Here is a 25,953-nt window from a genome sequence, read left to right on the forward strand (position 1 = left end):
ATTACCATATTACATATCCTACCATATTATTTTAATGGTTTGTCTTAGTAATTATAAATATGCTGGTTTGTAGCAAACAGTTTAAAGTTCACTGAACTTTGAAATATTCTTCTCGTTATTTCTCTATAGCTGTTAATAAATAGGAAGTCTCGCACATTCTGCGCTCCAGGAAACATCAGGAGGATAAATTACCTGATATTTCATTAATACATAAAGTGTGTACTACAAGCAGTATGGAGACTGTGTTAGACCACCATCTAGTGTCAAAACTAGGAATTCACCATTCAGAGAATGTTTATTTATTTGATAAATAATAAAATAAAATAATAATAAAAATGTATTTATTTTATTTTATTTATTTAGGGTCCAGTGATGTCCTTCAGGTGGGCCAGCACCAGTCTTAATGACTTCATGACCACAGACGTTAAGACAACAGGTCTGTGGTCATTCAGTCCTGTGATTTTGGGTTTCTTTGGGATGGGGTTGGTGATGAAGCATTTGAAGCAGGAAGGGATTTTGCACAGCTCCAGTGTTCTGTTGAAGATCTTGGTTGGGGTGCTGGAGGTGTTGATGGGTGTATGGAGAGAAGGTCAGAACAGGTGTGGGGTATTTGTGGAAGATTTTTATCAAACGCTCTGCCCATTAGATATACGGTATAAATGGTAAGCTGTGCGTGCCTTTAAAGAATATTCATAGGATGAACCAACCCGATCTCACGGCAATTCGTACAAATTTTACGCAGTGGCTAATTCGTACAAATTCATAAAACCTCACACATATGAATAAGTAAGATTATTGCTAAATTGTACATATTTTACGAGTTGCCCAATTCGTATGAATTTGTACGAATGACCTACCCCTGACCCCGCCCCTAAACCTAACCATCACGTGGGTTAAGACAAATTGTACGAATCCGTACAAGTGAGGTCGTACGAATTTGTACAAATTAGCCCCATTTTAATCAGTGTGTATACGGTTAGAAGATGGATGTGTCTCATGTGACCATGTTATTTGCACACGCTGTGACTATACACATCACAACATGTAAATAGGAAAATGTTGGTGTTATTTTGTCACTTATTGGGAGCAGTATGCTAGCTGGAGCCGTTTACCTCCAGTCTTTGTGCTAAGCTAGGCTAGCGGTGGGTGCGTCAGACAGAGTTACGGCACGCACGGAGATGAGAAGGGTATGTATGGACTTATCTAACTCTGGGGGATACGTGAAAAAGTCCCAAAAAGTCACGTGTTCCTTTAAAGAAAAATGCGGTGAATGACTATGTTGAGTTATGTGACTATATTATTGCAGCTGACGTTGCATTCGGAGGAAAAGAGAGGACGATAGAGATGAGCCATCTTTAGCCGTTTTCGGCATATTTATTTCACGAGCTGCAGACACATCAGTCTCACGGTCAGACAGCCTTAATACGGTAGAACATTTGGGACAAACAAACAATAATACAAACGCGTCCTCTTTAGCCTGCACTTTAGTGCCCCCCTGTGGCTTATGCACAATACAGAACAGTACTGCATTAGATTCCTAATATACAACTGAGGACATAATGAACATATTTTAACACCCCCACTTGTACTCAGATTGCTATATTCTTAAAAACAAAACAAAAAACAAAAAAAAAACACAATGTGAACTCCTGTCATACACATATCAATCTCCAAAAAGAGTACCTGCAAACTTCTTCAGTTTCAACTTATTTGCAGGTTTGGTCATTATATCAGCAATCATGTTATCAGTAGAACAATACATCAAAGTCACTCTTCCCTCATTCACAGTAGACCTGATAAAGTGATACTTTATGTCAATATGTTTGCATCTTCGTCTGTTTACAGGGTTTTTGGCGAGAGCGATTGTTCCCTGATTGTCCTCATGTACTATAGTTTGTGTGTACTTATAGTTATCTATACCTCCCAGTAACTGTTCTAGGTATAGACACTCTTGTATGGTTGATGCCAGTGCCATATATTCCGCCTCGCATGTGGATAGTGCAATAGTAGGCTGCTTTCTAGTCTTCCACGAGATCAGAGAACTGTTCTGACTTAGGCTCACACAGTATCCTGTGGTACTGCGTCTGTCACTGGTATCAGCTGCCCAGTCGGCATCACTGTAGGCCTGTATACCTAGTTTCTCACTGTCATTTCTCCTAAAACTTAACCCTTTCTCTGCTGTGCCTTTGAGATACCGAAGCACATGCTTCACAGTGACCCACTGTTCCTCTGTAGGCTCAGCAAAGAATTGTGACAACCTGCTCACAACAAAACTTAAATCTGGTCTGGTGCAAACAGTCAGATAAATAAGACTTCCCACAGCCTCTCTGTACATCCTGACATCTTCCATCTTTACTGCATCCTCAGTATATTCTAGCTTTTGCTCACAGGGTGTTTCTCTAGTTCTACAGTCTTGCATATTAAAACGCTGTAGTATCTTGTTAGTGTACTTTTCCTGTGACATCTTTACACACCCATCTGACTGACTAAAATGGATACCCAGAAAATGTTTAAGTGGGCCCAGATCTTTCATTTTAAACTTTTCTGCAAGCATCTCTTTCACATTTTTCAGTCTCTCTTTATCACTCGCTGCAATGATCAAATCATCGACCCATATGATGGTGATCACCTTCCCTTCTTTTGACTCTTTGGCATAAACACAGTGGTCGGCTGGGTTTTGTTTAAAACCATCCTCAGTTAGGCAATCGTGCAAAACCCTATTCCAATTTCTCCCGGATTGTTTTAAACCATAAAGCGATTTCTCTAGCTTATAAACTATACCCTCTTTCTCTTGATAGCCTTCTGGTGGATTGATGTAGATCTCATAGTCTATGGGAGCGTGCAAATACGCTGTTTTCACGTCCATTTGGTGTAGGAGTAAATTCTCCTGTGCTGCTTTCTGTAGCACAACCCTAACACTCGTCAAGTCTGCAGTGGGTGAAAACGTCTCCCCATAATCTACTCCCATTCTCTGGCTGTAACCCTTAGCAACAAACCTTGCTTTATATTTGTCTTTTCCGTCTATATCAGTCTTGATGGAGTAAACCCATCTACCCCCCACTGTTTTCTTGCCAATTGGTAGTGTTGTCGGGGTAAAGGTTTTGTTCTCGTTCAGGGACTGGATTTCCTCATCCATGGCTTTTACCCATTCTTTTGAGTTAGCTGACCCCATTGCTCCCTCATAAGTCTGTGGAATGCCACACACGGCTCTGCAGCAATAGTCTACCGTGATATGAACCCCGTCACTATCACTGTCTTCAGTTACAAAATCGTCTAAGTAACTCGGTGTTCTTCTTTCTCTAGCCGGATACCTCCTACTCTCGGGTTCACCACTTGTCACACTCTGTTGTGCTTGATTATGGTCACTAGACCTTGTTTCTGTCCCTGGACTATCACTATGAACACTTCTGCTCCGTACACTTGGCTCAGGAGCATTTTCTGTACTCCTACTCTGTGTGGTTTCGCAAGTCAGGGGTCTCACATTGTCATAGTCGTCGCTTGGATCTGGCTCACCCGTCTGTGTTTGTTTTTCCACAACTGCCTTGCTCACAAACTTCACTAGCCTGTGTTTTTGAACTTTGTTTGTATCTGTGTAATACACCAAATAAGCCGGGCTGTTCTTATCGTAACCTACAAAACGCCCCATCTCACATCTGGAGTCAAGTTTTCCCTTTTCCTGTTTGTAAGTATAGCATACAGATCCAAACTTTTGCATCTTAGATACATTAGGCTTCTTGTCTGTCAACGACTCATAAGGAGTCTGCCCTGTACGCCTGTTGAAGCACCTGTTGCGTACCATTGCTGCTGTTTGTACTGCGTAGGGCCATAGCTGCTTTGGTAGTACACTTTCAACTAACATACATCTACCCATCTCAAAAAGAGTACGCCAACCTCTCTCTGCAGTTCCGTTTTGGTGCGGGGAATACGGAGCTGACGTTTCATGTCTGATATTGTTTTTCCTCAACAGCGCTTGAAAATCAACAGCGCTGATGCACTTCACTTTCCCGTAAGGGGATACATCTGCTAGGAACTTTTCCGTAGCCTGTACAGTGTCACTTTTCTTCTTTAGAAAATATACAAATACTGTGCTTGAGTAATCATCAGTGAATGACTGCACATATTTGTAACCATCTATTGACTCAGTGGCTACTGGACCTGCGAGGTCTGTGTGTACCATCTGTAAGGGAGCCTTTGCTCTGGTATCAGGGTCCCTATTTCTGGTTTGGGCAAATTTTCCCTGTATACACACCTCACACCCTTGTTCGGGTCTGCCTGCTACCCCCTTGATCTGCATACCTTCAACGACGTTCTGCAACTTAAGAACATCGTCATAGTTACAGTGGCCCAATATCTCGTGCCATGTCTGTATGTCGTGACATGCGTTACACTTATCATTGGACTCAGCTTCAGTGTGCAAAAAATACAACCTGCCGTATACGTGAATGTTAAACCTGGTACCGTCTCTGGCTATCAGGGAGTCTTTATCTTCTTTAAAGACAACCGTAGCCCCACTGGTGGTCGCTGCCTTCACTGAGAAGATGCTTTGGGGGTAGGACGGTACGAACAAAGCGTCTTTCAGCACTGCCTTGTGTCGCTGTCCTCTGCTGTCGATGAGGGAAACCTCAGCATTTCCCCTCCGCTGAGCGATCCCGCTGCACCGGGTGCCGTCTGCCAGCTCGACACTGTGCGTTTCTGGCCTGAACGCACAGTCGAAGCTCTTGAACATGGTTATGTCCGTGATGATATGAGAGGTAGCCCCCGTGTCCACCATCAGGCCCCTCTCCTGGATGCTGTATGGCGGCTGCCGCTGGGTACCAGCCCCTCCGTCTCTCATCTTGAACACGTAGTCCTCGGCGTCTTCTGAGGCTTTACTCGCACCATCCTTTTTGCTCTTACTGTCCTTGTCCTTACGCCTACACGTGGCGTCTTTGTGTGTGTCACTTCTACAGAGACTGCACCAGGTTTTCTGTCGACATCCTTTTGCTCGGTGGCCTTTGGTGCCACACTTGAAACACACCAGCTCTGCGTCGTCTTTTATCCAGCCACGTGCGGTCGTCTTGGCGGGTCGCCGTCCGGTTTTCCCTTGAGTCTTCATTACACTGTCGCTTGATTCAGCTGCTTTTATCTTTTCTGTCTCTTCAAAACTACGTAGTTTAGTCTTGAATTCTGCAAACGTGATTTTATCGTCTGCATGTGCCACATGTATCGCGAATGGCTTAAAACTCTCAGGCAATCCCTTTAAGACCATAGCAACTAATAGTCCGTCTCCTAACGTTTCACCCGCGTTCCGTAGTGCTGTGATGGCGGTTTCGGCCCTGATGATATAGTCCATTACACTTTCATCATTTGCCTTCTGAAGCGATGTCAACGTGGTGTACAAGTTGATTATACGGGGCTTTCCCCTCCCTGCATAATACTCTCTCAATATTTCCAAAGCTTTTCTTCCATTGTTGGGCGCATCTCTCATAACTAATGATAGACTTTTGTCATCTAGAAGCAAAATCAACTCTGCATACGCGTCCGCGTTTTTCTTTTCATCTGCAGCTATCTCGGCTTCTGACACCGGTTCTCTCAGCACCGTGTCCTTTAGCCCTGATAAATGAAAATGTCCCAACATTTTGGTCTCCCAAAGCTCATACTTAGTCTCATCTCCGTCGAACGTCAGTCGAGGCAACCTCCTTCGTTGTTCCGCCATGTTAGCTTACACTTTTTCTTTTTCCAGTAAGTTAGTCCGTTAGCACGCGGTCCGTTGCGACTTTCTAAACGGTGGAAAACAACGAACTTATCTTCCGAACGACTTCCTGGGCCCATAACCTGTTGAGTTATGTGACTATATTATTGCAGCTGACGTTGCATTCGGAGGAAAAGAGAGGACGATAGAGATGAGCCATCTTTAGCCGTTTTCGGCATATTTATTTCACGAGCTGCAGACACATCAGTCTCACGGTCAGACAGCCTTAATACGGTAGAACATTTGGGACAAACAATCAATAATACAAACGCGTCCTCTTTAGCCTGCACTTTAGTGCCCCCCTGTGGCTTATGCACAATACAGAACAGTACTGCATTAGATTCCTAATATACAACTGAGGACATAATGAACATATTTTAACAGACTAAATTACACTTACTAATGACAGAAATACTGAAGCTCTTTATAATTCTGCTGTTCATCTGTAGTTTATAGAGTACAGAGTCTGTGTTTCTGGCAGGGACGTGCGGTCAGGGTAGGCAGGGTAGGCAGTGCCTCACCAAAGGAAATGCTGACATTACATTTATTAATTCCAAGAACTTTATTAATTCACCACATTATTAATTGCATTTATTTTATTCCAAATATAAATTTTTGTAACAAAAATTCTCAGGAATACACATATAATATACTCATTTTGCCATTGTTTGCTCCTAAAACCATTGTTTCATGCAGAAAATGCAAGGCCATGGCCATTGAGGCAGAGGTTAGCAGTGCCTCTTTGGTCCATAGAACGTAGTTTACGTAGGTTTGCGCATGCGCAGTCAGTTCTCATGCTGTCTTGAATTATCAACATTGAGGCAGAGACCGAGCTTGCTTCATGTCACGTGATCCACTCGCTCTCACTCAATCCGCGCTTCCCGATCTAGCGGCGCCTAGCGTTGGCTGTCAACAGGCCCGGGGTGGGTAATCGGGAGAATTCCCGGTGGGCCGCTTCACTTTTGGGCCGGTCGAGGATTTTCTTTTTTCACATTTGTCACGTTAGTTACATTAGGCTACACACGTTCGGACGTTCCGCATTCTGACACCGCAGCGCGCAGCCTCTGCATGGGTTGTACCATGTGAGGGAGTTCTCCCCTCCCCTCCTATAGAGTTGGTTGGGTCCATAGCCCGTCTTTTCCAAAACGTTTTCTCAAGAGTAGGCTACCGCGGCACCGCCGGCGCCTACCGATAGCTGGGCTGCTCCCTACCATAACGAGTCAGGGAGGATGGATGGGAGGAAGAGGCCAGGAGGTATGGAAGCTTGTTTCCGCCACAGAATAAAACATTTTAAAAGATAATTGCGACTTTTTATCTCACAATTGCGAGTTTACATCTCGCAATTCTGTCATTATTTCTCAGAATTGCGTGAAATAAAGTCGCAATTGCGTGTTATAAAGTCAGAATTGCGAGATATAAAGTCAGAATTGCGTGAAATAAAGTCGCAATTGCATGTTATAAAGTCAGAATTGTAAGATATAAAGTCAGAATTGTGTGAAATAAAGTCGCAATTGCTTCTTATAAAGTCTAAGTGAATTATTATTTAACCTTTACATTTTTTTTTAACCATGGCATTAATACAAACTACAATAGTGACTAGGCTGCTTGTCGGTTCGCTGACACCGCGCCGCCTCCCTCTCTTAACGTTACTGTGTCCCGCACAAAACATTTGTTTGTTGTATAAGTCATAAGATAGATGTGTCCATTAATTTGATTATTAGATTTGATTGTGCATTAGCCTCACATTATGACTGACTTTGCTGAATGCAGGCAGCGATGTGATGATGCCTGATATGAACTTGGGTTGCTACATTAACTGAATGAATATATAAACATATATGCCACATTGATAGGTCACAGCCTACCCATGACAAGATTTCACCGCACGTTACTGGATCTCAGACTGGATCTCTGGCCATCCAGTCTGAGAATGTAAAAAAAAAAAAAGAGAGAAAAACATTCTCAGACTGGATCTCTGGCCATCACAAACACCAGAAACTTTCTGGTGTTTGTGATGGCCAGAGATCCAGTCTGAGAATGTAAAAAAAAAAAAAAAAAAAAAGGTAAAATATACTAACGTGACCTAAAAGTATCAATTTCTAAGACAAAAATATTTTACTTCAAGAAGTCTTAAAAAGTATGAAGTATACGCAGAGGCGGAGCTAGACTCTCAGTACAGTGGGGGTGGAGCTTCATCATGGGGTATGACTGCTACCAAGTCATTTTAAAATTAAAACCATTAAAAAAAAACAAAGTATCTGATGAATGCATATGTAATAATGTGTCATTTGTTGAGCCAAGTAAGCTTACCGGTATATGTTAAATAAAACACAAAGAAAAGCCACATTTTTGGACAAGTTTGTATTGACGAACAAAGAAAACAGTTTGCCAGTCAAGTAAAAATGTTTCAGCACCATGGACAGCTACGTCTGATTGACAGCGATGGTGCTGAACAGGCAAAGTGCGCTCAGTCAGTGCCACATTACATAATTGACATGGCACTATACTGAACACAAAGTTTGTTTACAACTCCATAGGTGAGCTACAGGTGCTACATGAAAACTTAACTGGGATGAAAACTTTGAGAAAAACAACTGATTTATAACATTCTAACTGAGTGAACTAAAATATACATTTTTAAAGACAATTTTTTCTTATCATTTTGTTTTCTTAACGATCTTAACGATCCATCCTAAGTGACTGTTACGTTTCATAACAAGAGTTGGATTATCTCAACATCTCAACGCTGGGGCGGCCGCACACAAGCACCCACGCTATCTCCGCTACTGAGTATACTTGAAGACTGAAAAGTATGTTATAGCTGAAACCACAAATGATGGATTCTTCACACTTGATGGTCCTGATGAGAGATTCAGAGACAGACTGAAGCAGACAGGTCGTGCTTTGCTCACAGAATCCACTGCATCATGATGTGCAACACACACTTTCAGGGTGGAGGGAGACTTCAGAGCAGGAAGGAAAACTTTACACTTTCACTCATCAGACAAACATACATGAAGTCTCATAGACAATCTTCAACAACTCAAAGAACATCACACAGAAACAAACCACATCCTGATTCATACACTGCATATGTGCATTCATACAACCAAGAGATCATTGCACATTTTAACTCCTTATGAATATCACCACTTCAAAAGAATGGAAAATTTATTTCATTTTTTAATAAAAAATATTTCATTTATTTTCATATTTACAGTTTGACTATCCAATAATTAGTTTAATGAAATAATGTGGGGTTTGCATGCAGGACAAATCAAACCTGCAGTCACTCACACCCGTGGGATTCTACTAAATAATAGTGATGTTACGTTCTGTGCCGAGGCTTTAGAGCATGTGTCGAGAAATCCCAGGATCTTGAAGTCATGTCAAATGACTTCATATAAGCAACATTTTGACAGATATATAAACCAATGGTTTAAACCCAACCACTTTCCAGTTTTAAATAATAAATATTGCCCCTCCTGCCTATTATGACCAAAGTATTGATTTACACACATTTGATAGGCCCAATTATGTCAAGGCAATACATTTATTACACAGTTATGTAGTTTCTGGGGGTATATAATGATTGTATATTATACAATCATTATAATCATTTAAATAGATTAGTTTTTTTTTTTTTACCGTTATTTCTAAGTCTCAACTTGCGCAAAATACAGTGTATCACAGATCATCAGGTCATCTGTAATGTATCTGCTTGTTTTACACTCTTTGACCACCAGGTGGGATTGTGAGCAAATGAAGCCTCGAGAAATGAACCCTTTTGTGAACCACTTGACTGAAAAGCTTCAATGCTTCATGAGGGTTCATCTCACCACCACTAATAAATAAACCTCTAGAAAATGTTTTTCACGAGTCCAAACTTACAAATAATCAGATAGAGTAAAGTAGTAAACGTATTTGGGGTGCTGTCCGAGGAGAGGGCTCCGAGATCTGGATTTTGGCCCGAACCCAGAGTAGCCAACTCCCCCGTATTCCTGGTTAGGAAAGTAACCAGTCGAGTGTGAGGACTCGGAGACAGGGTGGTGGACGGATGCTGAAAACTGTTGAGGAACAAACATATGTGAGCTGACTGCGTATATATAGCCTATAGGCCTCCACTCACTTTGCTGATTGGGTAGACATGTTGAGTACTGACTGTTGACAGCCGGCTGGAATGACGTGATGATTGGATAAAAAAAACATACTTTAGTTATAACATAAACAGCAATTAAGTCAATAGAACAAAAGTGTCTTTTTTTAACAGTGAGTGTAAATTTCACATGTTCACTTATTTACTAGACCTGAGAGTTTTCCATTAGCTTTCATTATCCAGAAACAGTATTCAAATATTTTACAATAAAATCTGAAAAAAAAAATTGTAAAATAACCGTATAAGTGGAGCTGTTGACATATTTTCACCTGTAATAAAACACCTCAGTGGAAACTGAGTACAAGTTATTTTTTACTAATGTAATATAAAAGTATCAATTTATAAAAAAAAAAAAAAATTAACTTTAACAAGCTAAACTATTGAATGCAGTGTTATATGATCATTGTGTATCTATTACAGTTTCTCAACATGCTCAACATGTTTGTGTGATTAAAAGCATGACAGGAAGAAGCTCTTCACCTACAAACTAAACACACAAACTCTGAACGGCCATTTTCTCACCTAAGATGTTTGTCCATAAACAGATCAAACCACATTTCTGAAGAAAAGCGACCGCAGCAGTTTCAGTTTGACTCAGAAGATGAACGTCAGTAAAACTGTGAGATAAGATCTTTTAACTCTGTACTTTTTCCATATATACTCAAATTGAGAACTGAATAAATAAACTACCATTTTAAAATAACTAATTAAGCTTTATTTTACGATGAAAAGTTATTAATCCAATATTCAGACAGTATTCTTCTGTTTTTACATATTTAACACAGTAAGGCAACTACTTGTAGCCTATGCAATTTGAATGCAACATTGTAAATCTATAAAACCAATTATTAAACTAAAGTTGGAATAACTCAGTTTCAATAGACTTTAGAAAGACGAGGAGCTGCTCATAATGAGTTACAGTAAATAACATTAATGAGATTCACTCACAGTAACTACATCATTCATTCCTGCCGCAGTGCATGCTGGGAACTCGACTAGCAGCAAGGATTTTTAAAATCTGTTTTAATCTTCTGTAAATGTAAATTGGGCATAGGAACATAGTTTAAAGTGTGTGTGTGTGTGTGTGTGTGTGTGTGTGTGTGTGTGTGTGTGTGTGTGTGTGTGTGTGTGTGTGTGTGTGTGTGTGTGTGTGTGTGTGTGTGTGTGTGTGTGCGTGCCTGTGTCCGTGTGTGTGTGTGTGTGTGAGAGAGAGAGAGAGAGAGAGAGAGAGAGAGAGAGAGAGAGAGAGAGAGAGAGTTTGTCTGAGAAAAGACAAACTTGTATATGTGTGTGTGAGTGTGTGTGTGTGTGTGTGTGTGTGTGTGTGCATTAGGAGGGTCAGACTCTGTCGAGGGAGGTCTTGCTCACATTACTTCTGTTATGTTTGTTTAGATCAGTTGTGCTAGTGTTATTACATCAGAAAATGTTTCACATGTTTGTTTTGTTCTGTTTGTGTTTCTGCCGTCTGATCGGTAAGTTATCATTTCTGTCATTTAGTCACATCTCAGAGTAATAAACTCCTGTGGCGGTTCGAATTATTTTGACAGATTATTTTCATCTGCTTTGATCTTGTTGTCTAAGATACAAATGCAAATCATCCCAAGAAATGTCAAAAAAAAAAAAAAAAGTCATGGAAATTCAGTAATTTAAAATGTATTGAATATATCCAGCATATTTAAACTTGTACTTTCAAGCTGTAATTAAATGTATCATATAATTTTTATTTGATTCTACAGCAGATCATTTTAAAACACATTAAAAGATAAAATTTTTGACTCTCAAGCATCTGTCTGTTCACTTCCATTCCACACACTTCCATTCCTAGAGCTTCCGAACAAATCTTTGGGGTGCGACTGATGGGGCAGTGAACCCGAGGTCAGTCCTAGAGCTCGTCCTGTCCGATTTTAGGGAAAAATCGTGTCTATTGGAGACGTAAAATAGATTTCTTACGCGCAGTGTAATCACCATGGGGAAATCTCACAGTAAAACAAGCAGCTGTACAAAATATGATACACCAGTGTTTTGCCAGATGAGAAGTTTATCTATGTATCATCTTTTTACTCTTTTAATTCCTTTTATAACTGTTTATAACTGTACATTTTCTTTGCTTTTATTTTGTGATTATTTTAATTCCTTTCTGTGTAAAGCACTTTGAATTGTCATAGTAATCTATTTAAACAAACTTGCCTTGTCTTTAGTTTGTAGTCTAGTTTCTAGTTTGCTGCAGTTTCACGAGTTCACACTTACATATAATTTGAAGGGGTAAGTTTAATGCGTATTTGGCGTGCTGTCCGGAGGGAGGGCTCCGAGCTCGGAGTTCGGCCCGAACCCAGAGTACTCCCCCCGTATGTAAGTGTTTAGGACTAGAAGCGTGGAGAAGGGGTGGTGGAGGGATGCTGCAAAAACTGTCAATGGAATGAGGTGAGACTGCTGAGTATATATACACCTCTTACCATTGATTGCTGAGTGCTCTCCACCTGTGTTAATTATCTGAACGTGCTCCTCCCAAACCTTGTTAATAAAACATCATTAAAAGTTACAAACTGATCTCAGACTTTCTAAACCAACATGAGCATTAATCTGAAAACCTGTTCATGTTCATCAGGAGTGTTTGCTGCCGAAACAAATGAAATACAGTCAGTGTCAGTGATGGAGGGAGATTCTGTCACGCTGAACACTGATGTTACTAAAATACATGAAGAATACATACTGTGGAAATATGGAGCTGAAAAGTATGTTATAGCTGAAACCAGTAGAACTTATGGGATCTTAACATATGATGGTCTTGATGGGAGATTCAGAGACAGACTGAAGCTGGACGATCAAACTGGATCTCTGACCATCACAAACACCACAACTGAACATACTGGAGTTTATCAACTACTGATAACTACAGCTAACCTGACATCAAAATCATTCAGTGTTTCTGTCTATGGTGAGTCGAGATGTAATTCCTCTTGTGCTTCTGTTTCATTAGCTATTTACATATTAAAATGTTTAATGTTTAATTATGTTATATGAGATGACAGACACAATCACTGCTCATCAACACAATGAACCAAAAATAACTGTAGATTTATCCATATTTCTGCTTATTAATCTCATCTTTCTCAGCTCGTCTGCCTGTTCCTGTCATCATCCGTAACTCTTCACAATGTTCTTCATCATCATGTTCATTGGTGTGTTCATCAGTGTTGAATGTGTGTGATGCGACTCTCTCCTGGTACGCAGGAATCAGTGTATTGTCCAGCATCAGTGTGTGTGATCTCAGCATCAGTCTCTCTCTACCTCTGGAGGTGGAATATCAGGATAAAAACACCTACAGCTGTGTGCTGAACAATCCCATCAGCAACCAGACCACACATCTGGACATCAACACACTCTGTCACACATGTGCAGGTACCACAGCACTGATGATATATGTGTGTGTTTACTGACCTGATCTCTGTCTTCTGTTGTAGATCAGACTGATGCGTTCACTCACATTAATGACTCTCTTTTCCTCTCCTTCAGTTCCTCCAGTGTCAGTGTCTCTGATAGTGTTGATCTCTGCTGGATCTCTGATGATTGTTGCTGGATTTTGGATCTTCTGGATCTGCTGGAAACACAGAAAAACTGATCGAGAAGGCAAGAATAACTGCTTTTAACCAGTGTTAACAAATAATAATAAATAATAAAATCTACTCCAAATACATTTTTTTTCAAGTGATAGCCCATTTTATAGTTTAATATTTAAATATGTATTTATGTAGGTAATGTAATTTAGTTCTTAAATAATGTTGGTTATTGGTTGTTGCATTGATCTGAGCAGCTCTTTACTCGTCTCACACACAAACACTGATTCTGTATTTACGTGACTCTGGTAATAATGATGTTTTGTGTGTGAATTTCGGTATTAAATATATTTAATTAATTGTGTGTAATAACTTTGACAGCCTAATAATAACACATATGTTGTAAAAAAAAACAGATCTAGATTTGTATTTTTAATCTCTTCCTGTTGTTCAAACAGTTCAGATTCGTGAAGATGAGAAAACTTCTGCTGTTATGTCACTTCATCCATCGTTCTATGAAAGAAACACACACACATCGGTAAGATCATTTATCATTAGTTTCTGTTGTGTGTGTTTGTATCATTCAGCAGTGAGTCAGATGGAGATCAGTGTGTGATTGTGTTTCTGTAATCATCATCACGCATCAGATATTTCCAAAAGAAGATATTTTACTGTTAACACTATTATATAAAATATTTAAGTAAAAGTCATCTATAGTTGATTTATTGTCTTGTGGCTTTGATGAAACACAGAGTTAAATTAAAGGAGTTTATTGTAGCTCCTGTTTCAACAGATTATGTTACTTTCATATTATGATTGATCACATTACATATTACTTAGCAAGTGATACATTGTAAAGCAATTAATTAACACAAAATGATTGCAAGATATTTTAATATAATAAATGAATAAAATAGTATATAAGTGTCACAGACAGCAGGATTTTTTTTTATAAAATACAACTAACCTTGTACAGAAGAAAGGACAAAAATAAACTCATTAACTTTTAAAGGGAGAAAGAAACTCAAACTGTATTCAGACACAAATTCATGCATGAAATTCTTCATTTCAGGCTAATATTAATACAATATTAATCTATTATTTTGGTATTTACAAAATTCAGCTTGTGTTGTTATGATTTAACACAGTTAGGCCTTTGCAGTTCATGCTAATATTTGTTTTTATTAAAATATCTTATTATATTTGGTGTGATGTGTTTTACAGAACGCTGAAGAGGAGAGTCACGTGGAGTATGTGTCTGTCAGCGTGAGAAGATGATTTAATATTTCAATATAAAGGACCAGATCCAGCTGTGGGATCATTTCACTATAGGAAACTCATTAAACGAGTCTATGGTATTAATATTAAGATTGCTTTTCAAGGGAATAAACATATATATTCATGATCTCATATATAGCCACACTGATATGCATTACTTTCAGTAGTTATTTCCTGCAAGAGTATAGGATGCAGCTTCTTAACACCTTTTTGTTTATTTTTTTTATTTTTTATATATAGCCTATATAAAGATCATATCCTTTTTTTTGTCAATTCTAGAATGGAACCAATGAATAAATTCAGTCATTTTAGGAAACAAATGTAATGTTGTAATGGTATCATGCAAATGTCACGTGAGTGATCACGATATTTCAAACCTTCCAGCCAGCAGCAAAAAAAAAAAAAAGTTAATTTAAGGGCATCCAAAATGACACTGCTATAATACTATAAATATAGTTATGAATTTAGAAGTAGGCATTTTCTCCACATAATGGTTTAGTTAAGTCTAACAGCAGGGGTTGTGTGTGCGTCCCGCTGTATAGAGCGCCTTCTAGAGTTCAAAATAAGACTTCACATCTGGAACAATAATACTAGGGTTCTTTTATTAATCGGTCAAACGAGCCGACCTCGAGTCTCTGTGATCTTCTGTCTCTATATAGCTCAGGTCCCTCCTTTAATGCAAGTCTGTGGGATCTTTTTCACCTGTTTATCGTCCAGCAAGTGAAAATGGTGAGATATACACAATGGATGATAATATAGTAAGACTACTAGCCGTATACATACTAGAGCATCATCTAGTATCATGTAAGTACATATGCCTATTAAATAAATGCTTTTAAAATGACAGTTGATTACTCGCTGGGTTTGTATTGCTGGGTAAATGTAACACACAAACAAACAGCAGAAGAACATCACTGATTCACACTTCTACTCTCAGACAAACATACACGAGTCTCATGGACGATCTTCAAAAACTGTATAAACCACATCCTGATTCATACACTGCATTCATACAACCAAGAGACCATTGCACATTTTCACTAAACCTTAAACCCCTGATGAAGATCACCACTGTGAAATTAATTCCATTACTTTAATTAAAAACATTGCATTGATTTACATACATTTACAGTTTGACTATCCTGGGATTATTATAATAATATCAACGTCTTTGGTTTTGCATGCAGGACAAATCAAACATGCGGTAAGTCATTCAACAACGTGAGATTCTACTAAATAAACCTCTAGAAAATGTCTTTAGTTAAATCATAAACAACAGCAGCAATAATAATAATAATAAAAAAGTGCACATATATATGGAGCTGTTGGCATACTTTCACCTGTAATAAAACACCTCAGTGGAAGCTGAGTACAAGAATGTAAAAATGTGTGTATTTCTACTTGCGTAATATAAAAGTATCAATTTCTAAAACCAAAAAATAATAACTTTAACAAGCTAAACTATTGAATGGCAGTGTTATATGATCATTGTGTATTTATTGCTTTTCTTCCTCAGTTTCTCAACATGCTCAACATGTTTGTGTGATTAAAAGCGTGACAGGAAGAAGCTCTTCAAAAAAATAGCTTTTCTCACCTACAAGATGTTTGTCCACCAGCAGATCAAACCACATTTCTGAAGAAAACCGACCGCAACAAGTTTCAGTTTGACTCCAGACCTCACTAAAACTGTGAGATCAGACACGCTTTTAACTCTCCACCTTTTCCCTTTATATATATATATATTAAAAACTGAATAAATAAACAACAATTAAACAACCAACTAGAGTTAGTCTATTTTACCGTGAAAAGTAATTAATCCAATATTCAGACAATATTCTTCTGTTTTTACATATTTAACACAGTCAGGCAAGTAATTGAGTGCAATTTGAATGCAACATTTTAAATCTATTAAACCAATTATTAAACTAAAGTTGGAATAACTCAGTTTCAATAGGAAAGACGAGGAGCTGCTCATAATGAGTAACAGTAAACAACATTAATGAGATTCACTCACAGTAACTACATCATTCATTCCTGCCGCAGTGCATGCTGGGAACTTGAGGACCAGCAAGGATTTTTTTTAAATAATGTTCATCGTTTGTGCGTGAGAGAGTGCATGTGTTTGTTTGTTTGTTTGTTTGTTTGTTTGTTTGTTTGTTTGTTTGTTTGTTTGTGTGTATATGTGTGTGCGTTCGTGTCTGTGTCAAGTCCAGTCACCTTCATTTATATAGCGCTTTTAACAATATAGATTGTTTCAAAGAAGCTTTACTGTGTGTGTGTGTGTGTGTGTGTGTGTGTGTGTGTGTGTGTGCATTAGGAGGGTCAGACTCTGTCGAGGGAGGTCTTGCTCACATTACTTCTGTTGTGTTTGTTTAGATCAGTTGTGCTAGTGTTATTACATCAGAAAATGTTTCACATGTTTGTTTTGTTCTGTTTGTGTTTCTGCCGTCTGATCGGTAAGTTATGAACATATTTGTGACGTTTATTTACATCTCAGAGTAATAAACTCCTGCGGCGGTTCAAATTAGATTATTTTCATCTTCTGTGATCGAAATCTCTTGATGTTTCAGGTATTTTAGTTTCAATGATTACAAATGCAAATCCTCCCATGAAATATATATTTTTTTATTTAAAACATTTTATACTTCTGCTGTAATCATAAACAACTACAATTAAACAACAATTAAAAATGATTATATATATATATATTTTCATTATATATTTTTTGTTCTACAGCAGATCATTTAAAAACACATTAAAGATCATATTATTGATTCTCTCATGTCTGTCTGTTCATTTATGTGACTTTTCATTTAGTTTGTAGTCTCTGCTGCTGTTAAAGGTTACAAACTGATCTCAGACTTTCTAAACCAACATGAGCATTAATCTGAAAACCTGTTCATGTTCATCAGGAGTGTTTGCTGCCGAAACAAATGAAATACAGTCAGTGTCAGTGATGGAGGGAGATTCTGTCACTCTGAACACTGATGTTACTAAAATACATGAAGACGAAGACATAGTGTGGAAATATGGAGCTGGAAAGTATGATATAGTTGAAACCACTAGAACTTATGGGACATATTATATCTCAACATATCTTGACAGTAATAATGTTACTGATGAGAGATTCAGAGGCAGACTGAAGCTGGACGATCAAACTGGATCTCTGACCATCACAAACACCACAACTGAACATACTGGAGTTTATAAACTAGAGATAAGTGGAGTGAAACAGACATCAAAATCATTCAGTGTTTCTGTCTATGGTGAGTCGAGATGTAATTCCTCCTGCAGCTTCTGTTTCATTAGCTTTTTACATATTAAAATGTTTAATTATGTTATATGAGATGACAGACACAATCACTGATCATCAACACATCCATATTTCTGTTTATTTATCTCATCTTTCTCAGCTCGTCTGCCTGTTCCTGTCATCATCAGTAACTCTTCACAATGTTCTTCATCAAATTGTTCACTGCTGTGTTCAGTGTTAAACGTGTGTGATGCGACTCTGTCCTGGTACAAAGGAATCAGTGTATTGTCCAGCATCAGTGTGTGTAATCTCAGCATCAGTCTCTCTCTACCTCTGGAGGTGGAATATCAGGATAAAAACACCTACAGCTGTGTGCTGAACAATCCCATCAGCAACCAGACCACACATCTGGACATCAACACACTCTGTCACACATGTGCAGGTACAGCAGCACTAATATATGTTTATTTCCTGACCTGATCTCTGATTTTGTTATAGATCACAATGACACATTCACTTACATTAATGTCTCTCTTTTCCTCTCCTTCAGTTCCTCCAGTCTCAGTGTCTCTGATAGTGTTGATCTCTGCTGGATCTCTGATGATTGTTGCTGGATTTTGGATCTTCTGGATCTGCAGGAAATGTAGAAAAATTGACAAAGAAGGCAAGTGTTACATACAAGTATTAAAATAATCCCAATAAATTTGTAGTTAAAACCTTCTTAATCACTTATATGAAAGAAACCAAAATAAATGGTAGTTATTGTGTTTACCAATTTCTGTAAATTTCTCTCATATCAGAATACATGTGTATTTGCATACAATAAATTTGAGCAGCACGCTTTTTACTTGTCTTACACACACACACACACACACACACACACACACACACACACACACACACACACACACACAAACAGATCTAGTTAGTATTGAGTTGTGTTGTTTTAATGCATCTATTATCATTGAAACAGTTGAGACTCGAGCAGAAGAGATCACTTACGCTGAACCAGCGTTCTACAAAAGAAACGCACAGAAAACGGTAAGAAAATGTATTATTAAGTTATGTTGTGTTTCTCTGTATCATTTCAGCAGTGAGTCAGATGTAGATCAGTGTGAGATTGTTTTTGTCTGATCAATCACACACCAGCACAATATTAGTCATATATAAAAGATCAGGACGCATGTGTGTTGTGTTGACGCGAGAGCAGACGTTACATGTGCGTTGGAGATTCATACAATTGACATGGATAACTTTTATAATGCCTTTACTATTTATTTTTTATTCAGAAAAAAAACTATATATCGCAACTGCTTAATCAGAAGAAACCTAACATTTATTATTATTATTAGTATATCTTGTGTTGTGTTTTTTACAGAAAGTAAAAGAGGAGGATCATGTGGTGTATGCACCTCTCACAACGAGATGATGAACAAACTTCAGTCTTTAGTACAAGACCCAACTGTGTGACCTGGGACGGATTTAAAGGATAATAATTTAAGATGGGTTCATTAAATTGCCTTCTAAAAACGTCAAACAAACTTGCCCTGTATTACAAGGACTTTTAACAAACTATCTAAACCGTATGGGACATTGAGGAATTTTATGTTTTTTCTTTAAGTCTTAAAGTATGTGTGTAAATCTCATAAAAAAAAGTAAAATGATGCAAAACACGCATCAATAGTAGTGGAGACTCTGCTGTGGTCTAGTTTGTTACCTCTGTACACAAATGTTGCTTGATCTGTTGTGCCGGAGCTGTGTGTGTTTGATGTCAGAGAGTGTGTCTGCTGTCAGTTGTGTGTCTGAGGTGTTAATAGCGTGTGGTTGAAGGGCTTTTTCCATTCCTGCTAACATGAAACCATGTGACAATTTTAAAACCTGCTTTACAAAATACTGAACTTATCAATGCTGGTATTTGACAAAAAAAGTCTCAAATAAAACAAAGAAATTACTGTGGAATGTGAACATTTCATATTCTTTGTGTGCACATGTATTATGATCTTTTATACTCATGCTGTGATCATGCAGTTAAGCAGTGCTGGCTTCAGTAGTTATTTCCAGCTCTAGCAACACTTCCTTTTAAGAAAAACTATTCGTGATAACCCCATTGATACCTTGATAGGTCATATCCTGTTAGCCTTTTCCAGTGGGGCTAGTTTTCTAAACAACATTTGAGTTACAATTCTTATCACTTAATGTCTGTGATTCCATACACCGATTTGGACATGATTAACATCTTCATGTTTATTACAGAAGAGTGAGTGTGTTTTTTCTAGAAGTTGGTGCGAAGGTCATGTGCTATGTTAGCGTGTATCACGGATAATGTACAGTGGGGAGAACAAGTATTTGATACACAGCCGATTTTGCAGGTTTTCCTACTTACAAAGCATGTGGAGTTCTGTAATTTTTATCATAGGTACACTTCAACTGTGAGAGACAGAATCTAAAACAAAAATCCAGAAAACCACATTGTATGATTTTTAATTTTTATTTTATTGCATGACATAAGTATTTGATCACCTACTACCTATAACTATAACAAGCCCTCCTGTTCTCCACTCATTACTTGTATTAACTGCACCTGTTTGAACTTGTTACCTGTATAAAAGACACCTGTCCACACACTCAATCAAACAGACTCCAACCTCTCCACAATGGCCAAGACCAGAGAGCTGTGTAAGGACATCAGGGATAAAATTGTAGACCTGCACAAGGCTGGGATGGGCTACAGGACAATAGGTAAGCAGCTTGGTGAGAAGGCAACAACTGTTGGCGCAATTATTAGAAAATGGAAGAAGTTAAAGATGACGGTCAATCTCCTTCGGTCTGGGGCACCATGCAAGATCTCACCTCGTGGGGCATCAATGATCATAAGGAAGGCGAGGGATCAGCCCAGAACTACACAGCAGGACCTGGTCAATGACCTGAAGAGAGCTGGGACCACAGTCTCAAAGAAAACCATTAGTAACACACTACGCCGTCATGGATTAAAATCCTGCAGCGCACACAAGGTCCCCCTGCTCAAGCCAGCGCATGTCCAGGCCCGTCTGAAGTTTGCCAATGACCATCTGGATGATCCAGAGGAGGAATGGGAGAAGGTCATGTGGTCTGATGAGACAAAAATAGAGCTTTTTGGACTAAACTCCACTCGTGGTGTTTGGAGGAAGAAGGATGAGTACAACCCCAAGAACACCATCCCAACCGTGAAGCATGGAGGTGGAAACATCATTCTTTGGGGATGCTATTCTGCAAAGGGGACAGGACGACTCCACCGTATTGAGGGGAGGATGGATGGGGCCATCTCGAGATCTTGGCCAACAACCTCCTTCCCTCAGTAAGAGCATTGAAGATGGGTCGTGGCTGGGTCTTCCAGCATGGCAATGACCCGAAACACACAGCCAGGGCAACTAAGGAGTGGCTCCGTAAGAAGCATCTCAAGGTCCTGGAGTGGCCTAGCCAGTCTCCAGACCTGAACCCAATAGATAATTTTTGGAGGGAGCTGAAAGTCCGTATTGCCCAGCGACAGCCCAGAAACCTGAAGGATCTGGAGAAGGTCTGTATGGAGGAGTGGTCCAAAATCCCTGCTGCATTGTGTGCAAACCTGGTCAAGAACTACAGGAAACGTATGATCTCTGTAATTGCAAACAAAGGTTTCTGTACCAAATATTAAGTTCTGCTTTTCTGATGTATCAAATACTTATGTCATGCAATAAAATGCAAATTACTTAAAAATCATACAATGTGATTTTCTGGATTTTTGTTTTAGATTCCGTCACTCACAGTTGAAGTGTACCTACGATAAAAATTACAGACTTCTACATGCTTTGTAAGTGGAAAAACCTGCAAAATCTGCAGTGTATAAAATACTTGTTTTCCCCACTGTATACTGTATGTCTTTTAATTTTATTATTAGGTGATATTTTAATTTATAATAAAAAACTTTATTTAAGTAAACTTCATGAGTTTATCGAAGTGGCTGTAACTTGCATAAGTGAACAAAGAAGTCTATAAACAAGTATCTTACTCAGAACACTGATATTAAAAGGGCAATTTTGGCAGTTTCCGCAATTTGTCTCTATTTATTAATTTTATAATGTTTTTTTTTTTTTTTTTTGGATACCATTTGTATTGAAACAAAATTAAAGCATGTCAAAATTTGGTGCGCAAACGGTAGGTCAGGTTTAGGTCAAAAATCATATGAGGAGAAGCGTTAAGATAATACAATATTGGCAATCAGAGGCTGCATCCGAATCACATACTCTCTTGAATAGTTACTTATTTGGAATGCTAAAAAAGTATATTCAATATAGTGTGAATGTGTAGGCCTATAGAATAAATATAATCTGTATGCATACATTTGTCATGTTGTCATTATCATGTGATCTACCAGCGTCAGTTATGCCATTCATAAATCCTCCCCCATGGCCTCACGGGATAGTAAAGTGTCCATCGTGCTCACTTCAGAATCTCACTGGAAGTAGTAGGTCAATCGGGTACTTTTTGCCTATACTGTTTTATGAGTACTAGTGTGAATTCAGATAGACAGTCACACTCAACATCACATCGGAACGTCACCGACGTATTGAGATCCCAACTTTGCCTTCTTTGGGATCTCAATACGTAGGTGAAGATCCTACGTGACTTCTCCATTCCCTCCTTCAGGGAATAAGGGTTACATGTGTAACCAAGGTATTTTTTGCCTACATATAGTAGGAAAGTATTTGATTTCGGATGCAGCCACAGACATTCACATTCGGATCTCAGAGGACCGTTGAGTTTGCCAAAAAAAAGTAGGTAATTTACCCCGGAATTTTTACTTCGGTTTTTATTTATGTTGTGTGAGAAAAACATGACTTGGCAGATTCGGACGGGATTCAATTTGCAAAGTACGTGTAAGACTGAAAATACTGGTTGAGGCCCTGGTCTGAGACAAAAGGCTAATTACCATTTTGACCTCCCCCATACGACCTCACTTCCGCAAACTACTAAGAACTCACACAAGAACATGGTTTAATGTGAATGTTTATCATTGACTGTTATGTTTTTGGTGTCATTTGAAATGTCTCAAAGTGAGTGGCACAGCTGTTACGATCTGCTCCGAGACACGAAGGTAGAGATCCAAATGCAGCTTTTATTTGAGGGGCAATCCAAAGGCGTAATCCAAAGTACAGGCAATGGGTCAAAACACAGGTAGGCAGTCCAAACAAACAAAACAGGCAGGAACAAAACAAAACAGGCAGGGGTCAGAGGCAAGAGAGTAATCCACGGAACAGGCAAGAAATCCAAAAACCAAGAGACACAAAACCAGGGAAAGGGACCGGCTCAGGGAGAGGAACAGACACCGAGACACCGGCTCAGGGAGAGGAACAGACACCGGCTCAGGGAGAGGAACAGACACCGGCTCAGGGAGAGGAACAGACACCGGCTCAGGGAGAGGAACAGACACCGGCTCAGGGAGAGGAACAGACACCGGCTGAGGAACAGACACCGGCTGACAGACACCGTGGCAGCGGCTATCTCTGTTGAGGGCTCAGGTTCAGGCGTGTTGGCGGCCATCTCTGCTGAGGGCTCAGGCAACGTGGTAGCGGCCATCTCGTCCTGAGACACTGGCTCGGCGGCGACCGTCTCGTCCTGAGACACTGGTTCGGCGGAGACCGTCTCGTCCTGAGACACTGGTTCGGCGGAGACCGTCTCGTCCTGAGACACTGGCTCGGCGGCGACCGTCTCGTCCTGAGACACTGGCTCGGCGGCGACCGTCTCGTCCGGAGACACTGGCTCGGCGGAGGCCGTCGGGTCCGGAGACACTGGCTCGGCGGAGGCCGTCTCGTCCGGAGACACTGGCTCGGCGGCGGCCGTCTTGTCCGAAGACACAGGCGTGGAGTCGGCCGTCTTGTCCGAAGACACAGGCGTGGAGTCGGCCGTCTTGTCCGAAGACACAGGCGCAGGAAGAGGAACAGATTCAGGCTCAGTATCAGGATCAGATTCAGGCTCAGGAACAGATTCAGTCTCGGCGGGACGAGACTCTTGACGGGCTGACGTGACGTGAAGCTCAGTCTCTGGATCGGCAGAAGTGACGTGAAGCTCAGTCTCTGGGTCGGCAGAAGTGACGTGAAGCTCAGTCTCTGGGTCGGCAGAAGTGACGTGAAGCTCAGTCTCTGGGTCGGCAGAAGTGACGTGAAGCTCAGTCTCTGGGTCGGCAGAGCTGACGTGGAGCGCAGGCTCGGCAGGGCTGACGTGGAGCGCAGGCTCGGCAGGGCTGACGTGGAGCGCAGGCTCGGCAGGGCTGACGTGGAGCGCAGGCTCGGCAGGGCTGACGTGGAGCGCAGGCTCGGCAGGGCTGACGTGGAGCGACTCAGGCTGGGGGAATACTGTGGGTTCACGGAGCTCCTCCTCTACCCCGCCCACAGTAAACGATGAACCGCTCAACAAAAGGGCCAGATCAATATAGTGCTCCAAAGACTCTTGAGGATCATGCAAGGGCATGAATGAACTGAGCGGTTCAGATAGCCCTCCCCGAAAAAAGATCTTAAGGCATTCTGTGTTCATTGAGGTGAGATGTGCCAGTTCAATAAACTCCTCGACATACCTCTCAATCGGCCGATTCCCCTGTAAGGAGACGCAGGATTTGTACTGCTGTATCTGTTGGCATCGCTGCTGGATCTAGGTACGGCAAAGTTTTCTGTTACGATCTGCTCCGAGACACGAAGGTAGGGATCCAAATGCAGCTTTTATTTGAGGGGCAATCCAAAGGCGTAATCCAAAGTACAGGCAATGGGTCAAAACACAGGTAGGCAGTCCAAACAAACAAAACAGGCAGGAAAAAAAATAACAGGCAGGGGTCAGAGGCAAGAGAGTAATCCACGGAACAGGCAAGAAATCCAAAAACCAAGAGACACAAAACCAGGGAAAAACGCTCAGAAGTGCAGTGCAACAACATACAAAACTTCACAGTGTGTGAATGAGTGAACATCGTATAAATAGGCTGAGACTAACAGGGTGATGAGACACAGGTGAAGAGACACAGGTGAATGCAATCAGAGATGATGAGTCCAGGCAGTGAGTTATGGGAAATGTAGTTAGTGAGTGAATAGGAGAGTCTTATGTGGAGTGCCCTCTGGTGGCTCTCAAGGGCACTCCAGCTGGTGACCGTTACAGATATCTCATATCCAGATAAATAAAATAAAAGTTAATAAGGTTTATAGAAGTTTAGAGAAAACTGGTTAAGCCATTTGAGGGTGGTCTTCCCCATCCCCCATGTCACCTGGTCAAACAGGATAAAGAAGGTGTGCTCGCTCTGTCTGGTCTCTTCTTGGCTGGACGGGAATGGAATAGGTGGTCTCTCTCTCTCTCTCTCTCTCTCTCTCTCTCAGGTACAAGCTAGGTAAGATTATTTGGGGTAACCAATGTATAACCATTGTAAATCTAAGAAAAACTCCAAGGCACTCTCCTGGAATATAAAAAAATGCCTTTATTTTATGGCATAGTCAAAAAAGACTTTTAAAATGACTCCAAAGCATTTCAGCACACTGGCCTTCGTCAGGGAATCAAATTTTGATTCCCTGATGAAGGCCAGTGTGCTGAAACGCATATTATTAAAAACCTTTCATTTATGGAGTCAGATGAATTAATGAGTAAATACATATGATTAATGTATTACAAATTTAACGAACCAATACTTTGCATGAGTGAGGACAGAACACGTGATACCTTCCCCGTGTATTGGCGAACCGACAATTGGACCAATATAGCGGGCCTTACAAACATATCAGTAGAGGAGGATTAAACAACTCCACAAACAGCATTACCACACACAAACTTTGCTTATTACTAACCTTATTACTTCTGTCAGACATCTACAGAAGGTCTTATTGAGAATGATGAGAGGTTTAGATATTGGTGTTTTATTGGAATAATAGATAGCTTTGCTTCACCATTATGGTGATCAGAGTGTTACATAATCCAAGTATCTCAGATAACCTGC

General features: G+C 40.0%; 2 protein-coding genes and 1 long non-coding RNA gene across 8 annotated transcripts in view; 2 read left to right on the top strand and 1 right to left on the bottom strand.

Annotated features, from left to right (window-relative positions):
• l1td1 (LINE1 type transposase domain containing 1) overlaps nt 1–25,953 on the bottom strand; it is a 169,174-nt gene that overhangs the window by 112,444 nt on the left and 30,777 nt on the right. The window lies entirely within an intron of this gene.
• The window catches only part of LOC311295185 (galactose-specific lectin nattectin-like), an 81,889-nt gene that overhangs the window by 38,855 nt on the left and 17,081 nt on the right, over nt 1–25,953 (top strand). The gene's annotated exons all lie outside the window — the stretch shown is intronic.
• On the top strand, nt 13,449–15,649 carry LOC311295197. The gene is made up of 3 exons (XR_014628236.1): nt 13,449–13,514; nt 13,900–13,979; nt 14,666–15,649. It is a non-coding gene; the product is annotated as an uncharacterized lncRNA (long non-coding RNA).

Source organism: Rutilus rutilus, assembly GCF_951802725.1.
Source record: "Rutilus rutilus genome assembly, chromosome: 8".
Lineage (NCBI taxonomy): Eukaryota > Metazoa > Chordata > Actinopteri > Cypriniformes > Leuciscidae > Rutilus > Rutilus rutilus.